The following is a 9,300-nucleotide window of genomic DNA, read 5'->3' as shown; positions in this document are numbered from 1 at the left end:
GGATGTAACAGTAAATCTGTTCAGCTCACAGATCAATACTAAGCTGTAATGCAAGCAGAACTTTCACAAATGCTTGTAGGTCAATAAAATCATTACAAAACACTTACAAATCATTTAAGGGGTTTTATAACACTGTAAAATATATCTAAAATATCTAATTTGTTAACATTAGCAAATGCATTGATAACACTTTATAATAACTGCACTCATTAGTAAATAGTCAGTTCATGCTTTATAAAGCCTTGTCCCAATATTAATAGTCAGTAGTAAGCAGTTTATAAATACAGCTATAAATAGCTTGTCCTTGGTTTATAAGCACATTTATTAAAAAGGAGAGTAAAGGGTCAGTTATCTTCCTATGAAAAATAAAAGATAAAAATAAACAAACAACAACACAGATTGATACAGAACTCAGAAATTTTATTGTGGATTTATGATAAAATCAGCCTGTAAATGAATTCATACTCCTCCTCATACTACTCCATACTCCTTTTTCAACATGATGCCAATATACTGAGATGTTAAATTGTGAATGGGTTTAGGATAGCTTAAATGGTGTTGCCATAGATATTTATTAAAGTAACATAAAAAATACAATAGTTATTTTACTATATCTTTAAAATTTTTCATTCTAACTCTTCATAATTTTTTATATAAGTAGAAGTCCTCATTTGAAGGAAGCACAGTAAGTTTCATAGCTTTATCATTTTCAAGAGCCAGCATAAAATTAAAACTATCATAACTTATAAATCAAGCTTGCAATTCTTAGTACCTATAATGGCCACCAGAGGGAGCTATAGGATTACTTTTAAATAATTATTGGAGAAACGAGTATGATTTAAATAATTTATAGAAATCTTTCAAATAAAATAATATGTATTTTAGGAATTTTACTGATAAAATGACCCTCACTTAATTAGAATAACAAGCTGAAGTATTGTGAACTGTATATTAAGAATAATTCTTAATAGGCTTTATGGACAGATACGTTTTAAGTGACTCTTGAAGGTTCAGCACCACATCCTCTTTTACCACTGTTTAAAGAATTAATCTTACAGAACAGGTGTGAATGAATTTTGGATAGCTTGAATGGTTTTGTCGTGGTGATTTTTTGAAATAATAGTAAAAAAGGAACCAGTAAAAAAAAGTGCAGCTTCTAAACACTTCAAAAAAATGTACACATAGAAGACAAGTCATTCTGAGGAAATATGCATAGTTTCATGACTATACAACATTATATGGATGACAGAAAATTAAAAAACATACATCTGATGTCACTCTGTCCCTCTGTCACTGTGTGTGTGTGTTTGTGTGTGTTTTAAGTGAATTAGGTGTGAAACTATCAGTGAGCATTTAGTCTCCAGCGCCAACATTTTACAGAACTGCCACTTTCCTGGAGTCTCAGAATTACAATGTGTCAGGTTCTGAGAGATCTAAGATTCCAAAAAATTATTTAATTAGAATACCATGAAGTATTGTGAAATACTATATATTAAGACTTTATATATAGGCTTAATGAACAGATTAGAGTGACTCGTGAAGGACCAGCACCACCTTCTCTTGTCCGATGGTTTGAGGAATATATCTTCCAGAATCTGGGATTAAGATTTAGGAGCTCATTTTTATTCCACCTCCTTTCCTGAAAGTCTGTCTTGCAGAATTGACTAAAAATTAATCTTCACATTAATTCCTAATTCTTTTGCAATTCTTTTGTCAGTTCTTCTTGACCTGTTTTTCTCTTCCAGCTTTCCTGGACTATTGTATAGCACTCATAAATGATTAAATAAAAAATAATGGTAGTTATTAAGATTGATATGGTTTGGAATTGGTAAAATGTGCTTGGAAAAAAATCACAATAAAACAATGTTTTAATGTTTAAGTTTGGAATATTAACTGACATGAATGAATGCTATATAAATATTGTTCATGTTAACATAATGTTTATAAATGAAATCTTATTGTAAAGTGTTACTAAAGTTTTATATATATATATATATATATATATATATATATATATATATATATATATATATATATATATATATATATATATTGTTCTGTGAATGTGATTTTAAAGTCTAGATGATTCGGATTAACCCTTTAACTGCCATATCAAGTTCAAGTTCTAGTTCAAGTTCAATTTATTTGTATAGCGCATTTACAACAGCCTCCTGGCTGACCAAAGTGCTTTAACATAAGAGCAAGAATATTACACATACATAAAAATAGACCAGACAAAAAATTTAAAACCACCCATTTCAAAATGTAGCATAACACAGTAGTCAGTACACTAAGGAAAATAAAAAAGTTTTTAGCAAAGATTTAAAAATAGACAAGGAAGGGGCCAGTCTGATCTCTAAAGGCAGGGTATTCCAGAGTCGTGGCCCAGCCACTGCAAATGCACGCTCCCCTCTACGCTCCCCTCTATCCTTTAAAACCTCACTGCCAGAGGGATATTGTGAATGCATGTGCCCGCTGGGCACAGTTTACCTGATGCCACCGGGGTGGTGATGGCATTGGTGGCTTGAGCCCGCCATCGCTGCTTGCAGCTATATTTATTATTATTATTAGGGCTCAAGCCTGGAGGGCGAGAGCCCTATTGTTTTCCTTAGGATTATTTGTTATTATTATTATTATTATTTATTATTATTATTTTTCTTCAAGGTTTCGGGGGCTTTTGGGGCCCTTAACATGCTTAAAAAGTCTTGAAAATTGGCACACACATTGGAACCTGCGGCCATTAGGGCCGGGCAGAGACTGATACACGGGCGTGGCACAGGGGCTCTACAGCGCCCCCTGGAATATGGAGGGCCATATATCATACATACTTGCACGTAGACGTACGAAACTCGGTACACATATAGAACTCATAAATACAAACAACTTTCGTATTGCATATCATAGGCTCCGCCCAACAGGAAGTTGGCTATTTGGGGTTTATTATTCATATTTGTCGTCAAAGTTGTGGGGGCTTTTGGGGTCCTTAACATACTCAAAAACTCTTGAAAGTTTGCGCACAATTTGGAATCTGTGGCCTTTAGGAGCCTGCAGAGGCTGGGACACGGGCGTGGCACAGGGGCTCTACAGCGCCCCCTGGAACACAGTCATAAATGTTGATGTATAGCTCACACATACTTGCACGTATTAATATGAAACTCAGTACACATATAGATCTCATCATGCCGAACAACTTGCGTATTGCATGTCATAGGCTCCGCCCAACAGGAAGTCAGCTATTTAGAGTTATGTAAAAAGCGCATGCTCTGGAATTTGAAATACTTGTCATAGGTTTTTTACTCGATTGCCACCAAACTCGGTCAACATGATCTCAAGAGACTGGGGATGAAAAATTGCCAGGGGATTTTTGATATCTCAAACGGTTTGCTCGTGGCGAGGCGTTGAAATTATGGCGAGAAATGAGAAACAGGAAGTGTCTAATACCATCCACATACATTTCCTGATTTTAATCAAACTTCATCAGATTATTCTTTGTATGATGTCGATCGCATATATGTGACTATTAGGAGTCAAAGTTATAGCGCCACCAACTGGCAGCAGGAAGTGTGTCATTTTCAAAATGCTTTGTATTCAGCATCTTATTTTTACTCGATTTGCTTCAAACTTCATCAGAATAATGTTAAAACACAGCCTATATTAATCTGCTAGGGGGATATTGATATCTAAAAATATTGTTGCCGTGGCAACATGTCAAACTTGAATACTTCTCAGGTGATTTTAAGGCATATAACATGCTTAGAATTTCATCAAACTCAGAACACATATCAGTATTTATGATAACTAGACACTGGCAAAAGTTCATAAGAGGGCGTGGAAGAGGCACTCTATAGCGCCACCTTTTGTCAAAAGTGGGGGGGTTAGTTTTAGCTACAGACACCAAACTCGGTACAAAAATTGTTCTTATCAAGACGGACAACTTTCTAATTCACAGTCATCAGCTACGATCAACAGGAAGTCAGCTATTTTGATTTGAATGTGGATTTTTTTTTACATTTAGCTGTGAATTAATGCATACTGCTCAGAGGAGAGTAACACTATACACACCAAACTTTGTCTACATGATGCCAAAACATTTTAAACAACTTAAATTGCCAAAGGATTTTGGATAGCTTGAACGGTTTTGTCATGGTGATTTTTTTAAATGACAGTAAAAATGGAATTATTAATTGTCCTGCATTTTTAAATTCCAAACACTTCAAAACCTTTTTTCATACAGAAAAAAAGTCATTCTGAGTAAATATGGATAGTTTCACGACTTTACAACACTGTATGGATAACAGAAAATTAAAAAACTGTCAGACATCTCATCTCACTCTGTCCATCTGTTTGAGTATTATGTGCTGAGACTTACATTGTCTGAGAGAAAATGCGCCCCTACAGGTGCAATTCCTGAAAGGGAAATTCGACTGAAAGGGAGGAGACTCTCTTTTAGTTTCATTTTTAAATCGGTTAAAATACAAATAAATACTTAGATTTAATTCACACTGACAAGCTAAACCAACATATATGATTATTATCAGGTCAGGGCTCATTAATAATTGATGTGTGGTCAGTGATACGTGAGAAACACGAGAGATGAATCACCGCTCTGAGCAGGAGCGTGTGGAATGATGAGCTCAGAAAAAACGAGTTTATTCTTGTTTTATAGCTTTTAAAATTAAAATATTAAAGCGATATTACACAATTCACCAATTAGAACACACCAGGAGCTAAATTCAGATGTTTTTGAACTGTTTGTGTGAAAATGAAATATTCGCGGCTGCCTATCTGAAATCACTGCCTCCGATCAGCGCGCACAGTGTCACAAGTTCAAAACTAACGAATTTATTCTTGTTTAAGAGCTTTTTCAAATAAAATATTGTCATAAATGCACACAATACACCCATTATAACACAACACGAGCTAAATGCAGGTGTTTGTGACCCGTTTAAGTGTGCAAGACTATTTGAAAGCGCGACTGGCAGAATACATATATCTCTCGAGCTGCAGGATTCTGCCTTTCGTCGTAAGAACGAACACATCACGGACAAGATTATTTCAAAATACATAATAGCTTGGCGAATATAAACGAAAACAGCCACGTAGACATAAACTGTTGAGAAATAAATCTGAAGTGGATCTACTGGATTTGAATATTAAGTGACCGCATATACCAGCTGCTTCTGTCTTCAATTTTAATCTACATATAAAAAAGGAAACTCATTCATCTTGGCGGCTTTTTTAATGTGTGTACGTATTTATTTATTATTTTGCTCTAACAAGAATTAATCTATATTTAATTAAATCAATTACATTTTATTTTACATTTGATTTGTCCATTTCTGCATCTAAACGCCTAAAAACCTAAAACATGCTCTATTATACTATTGTTAGCAATTTCTTTATCGTCCAATTTATCTGGTGTACACACTTTTATTTTCATAATAAACTTGTTTCTTAGATTATACACAGTTACAGTGGTCTATAATAAATATTAACAGGTTTTATTCAAGCTGTTTAGAATGATTGCAGTAGGCTAATTTGTTTTTATGTAAATCCCAAAAAATAAATTAAATAAATAAAAAACATTGGAAAACAATAACTGTTGTACTTTTTTATACATTTTGTATAATTTCATAGTTTATGCATTATAGTTATAAAAACAAACAAATTTAGCCACTCACATAGAAATCTTAGGCCTTATCCTTTTCTGACAGTTTTAGGTTTTTTTTAAGAAATCCTAAAAAACCTTATTTGTGCTGCAAATAATAATTTCAAACTAATTTGATACTGACCTCTGACATCCTGTGACATGATATTTATTTGAATTTACATAATCTAATGGATGTAACAGTAAATCTGTTCAGCTCACAGATCAAGACTAAGCTGTAATGCAAGCAGAACTTTCACAAATGCTTGTAGGCAAATTAAATCATTACAAAACACTTACAAATCATTTAAGGGATTTGATAACACTGTAAAATAATATTTAATTTGTTAACATTAGCAAATGCATTGATAACACTTTATAATAACTTCACTCATTTGTAAATAGTCAGTTCATGCTTCATAAAGCCTTGTCCCAATATTAATAGTCAGTAGTAGTTTATAAATACAGCTATAAATAGCTTGTTCTTGGTTTATAAGCACATTTATTAAAAAGGAGAGTAAAGGGTCAGTTATCTTCCTATGAAAAATAAAAAAAATGAAAATAAACAAACAACAACAGATTGATACAGAACTCAGAAATGTTATTGTGGATTTATGATAAACTCAGCCTGTAAATTAATTCATTCTCCTCCAAGAAGACACAAGTAGTTCACACCAAACTTTTTTAACATGAAGCCAATATACTGAAGATATTAAATTGCGAATGGGTTTAGGATACCTTAAATGGTGTGGCCATAGCGATTTATTAAAGTAACATAAAAAATACAATAGTTATTTTACTATATCTTTAAAATTTTTAATTCCAACTCTTCATAATTTTTTATATACGTAGAAGTCATCATTTGAAGGAAGCACAGTAAGTTTCATAGCTTTATCATTTTCAAGAGCCAGCATAAAATTAAAACTATCATAACATATAAATCAAGCTTGCAATTCTTAGTACCAATAATGGCCACCAGATGGAGCTATAGGATTACTTTTAAATAATTATTGTAGAAACAAGTATGATTTAAATCATTTATAGAAATCTTTCAAAGAAAAATAATATGAATTTTATGTATTTTACTGATAAAATGACCCTCACTTAATTAGAATAACAAGCTGAAGTATTGTGAACTGTATATTAAGAATAATTCTTTATAGGCTTTATGGACAGATACGTTTTGAGTGACTCTTGAAGGTTCAGCACCACATCCTCTTTTACCACTGTTTAAAGAATGTATCTTACAGAACAGGTGCGGATGAATTTTGAATGGCTTGAATGGTTTTGTCGTGGTGATTTTTTGAAATAACAGTAAAAAAGTAACCAGTAAATGTCTTTTATTTTTTTAAGTGCAGCTTCTAAACGCTTCAAAAAAATGTACACATAGAAGACAAGTCATTCTGAGGAAATATGCATGGTTTCATGACTATACAACACTATATGGATGATAGAAAATTAAAAAACTATCATACATCTGATGTCACTCTGTCCCTCTGTCACTGTGGGTAATGTGTGTTTGTGTGTGTGTTAAGTGAATTAGGTGTGAAACTATCAGGGAGCATTTAGTCTCCAGTGCCAACATTTTACAGAACTGCCACTTTCCTGGAGTCTCAGAATTACAATGTGTCAGGTTCTGAGAAATCAAAGATTCCAAAAAATGATTTAATTAGAATACCATGAAGTATTGTGAAATACTATATATTAAGACTTTATATATAGGCTTTATGAACAGATTGGAGTGACTCGTGAAGGACCAGCACCACCTCCTCTTGTCCGATGGTTTGAGGAATATATCTTCCAGAATCCGGGATTAAGATTTAGGAGCTCATTTTTATTCCACCTCCTTTCCTGAAAGTCTGTCTTGCAGAATTGACTAAAAATTAATCTTCACATTAATTCCTAATTATTTTGCAATTATTTTTGTCAGTTCTTCTTGACCTGTTTTTTTTTCTTCTTCTTTTCTGACCTCATGACCCAGTCAGCATTTTTGTACAATGGTCACGTCTTAACTTATCTATTTCTGTATTGCATTTGTGTTTGATATTTCTCATGGGTATTTCATAATTTTCGACTTTGAGTTAAAACAGTTTGAGTTAAAACTCTTTTTTAGCGCATTTCATCTGTAAAAGAAAACATGCCTAATAATTCTGCACATGAATATAAGGAGTTTTTCTCTTCCAGCTTTCCTGGAATATTGTATAGCACTCATAAATGATTAAATAAAAAATAATGGTAGTTATTAAGATTGATATGGCTTGGAATTGGTAAAATGTGCTTGGAAAAAAAATCACAATAAAACAATGTTTTAATGTTTAAGTTTGGAATATTAACTGACATGAATGAATGCTATATAAATATTGTTCATGTTAACATAATGTTTATAAATGAAATCTTATTGTAAAGTGTTACTAAATATATATATATATATATATTAGGGGTGTAACGGTTCACAAAATTCACGGTTCGGTTCGATACGATACACTGATGTCACGGTTCGGTTCGGTTCGATACGTTTTAGATACAGCAAAATGTAAAAACATCTCAACTTTTCAGAATGCCGCAAGCGCACCGCGGGTCATGTGACAAGAACTAACCAATCAGCTTCATCCTTTCCCGTAACAACGTTGAGAGCTCAGCCAAGATGAAGGATCAGCTGATCATAGTTGTATATGGATTGCAATTTTGAAATAAATTTAGTAGCAGAGCTACTGCAAGCGATTTTTAGAGCTGCAAATCCATTTATCCTTCGCTGAAATTTCCGCGTCTCATGGAGAGAGCACGTCATTGTTGCTTAGCAAAGACAGACGCCTCATGAGCGCTTCTGCCCAAGCGCTTTGGAAAGGAGGAGAAAGACGCGCTTAGCGTTTTCCATGCGTTTTTAGGCACGATATGTGAACGGCCCCTAAGGCGCTCGCTCACTCAGCACGCGCTGAAGGCTCGTTGCAAAATGTCGAATGCCTTTAACAGACCAGAAATATAAGATCCTAAAATAACCAACAGGTCTGGTGTTTGGGTTGGATTCCCTGTAAGCTATAGTTTCTAAATGCTGCAGGGATAGTTTGCTGCGTGCATGTTTCTCCTTTTTTTCGTCTTTTCCCAGATAGTACTGACGCATATATCCCAGATATTCCCGCTGGTGTTTTTTTTTTTTTTTTTTTTATTCCCGCTGGTGTACCCTGTCATGTTGCAGATGCGACATACCGTTGTTTTTTTATCCACCACTCTCTTGCCATCACCATTATAGCTTAAAGGGAATCCAAAGTGCACCCAAACACCAGACCTGTTGGTTATTGGAGGATCTTCTCATTTCTAGTCTGTTCAACGCATTGGCTATTTTGCAACGAGCCTTCAGCGCGTACTGAGTGAGCGAGCGCCTGCTGAGTAGCCTAACATAAACATATAAGATGGTGTTTTTTTCTTCTTCGGGAGTGTCATGGGCGTTGCCTGTTACGTTGTTTGGGTTATTGGGCTACCTTGTTGAACGCATATCATTATATTTCTCTCTCTCTCTTTTTTTTTTTTTTTCAAATATAATTAATTACTCCAACGAACCGTTCGGTATACATAATGCGTACCGCGTACCGAACCGAAAGCGTCGTACCGAACGGTTCAATACGAATACGCGTATCGTTACACCCCTAATATATATA

General features: G+C 34.1%; 1 long non-coding RNA gene across 1 annotated transcript; it reads right to left on the bottom strand.

Moving 5' to 3' along the window:
• Positions 1–1,144: 1,144 nt before the first annotated feature.
• LOC128017386 (uncharacterized) lies at positions 1,145–8,897 on the bottom strand. The gene is made up of 2 exons (XR_008184434.1): positions 7,414–8,897; positions 1,145–1,554 (listed from the first exon to the last, which is right to left on the bottom strand). It is a non-coding gene; the product is annotated as an uncharacterized LOC128017386 (long non-coding RNA).
• Positions 8,898–9,300: the final 403 nt, after the last annotated feature.

This window comes from Carassius gibelio, chromosome A1, assembly GCF_023724105.1.
Source record: "Carassius gibelio isolate Cgi1373 ecotype wild population from Czech Republic chromosome A1, carGib1.2-hapl.c, whole genome shotgun sequence".
NCBI classification, from domain to species: Eukaryota; Metazoa; Chordata; class Actinopteri; order Cypriniformes; family Cyprinidae; genus Carassius; species Carassius gibelio.
Note: the sequence above shows the minus strand (reverse complement) of the source record. Positions and strands in the feature narration are given on the sequence as shown.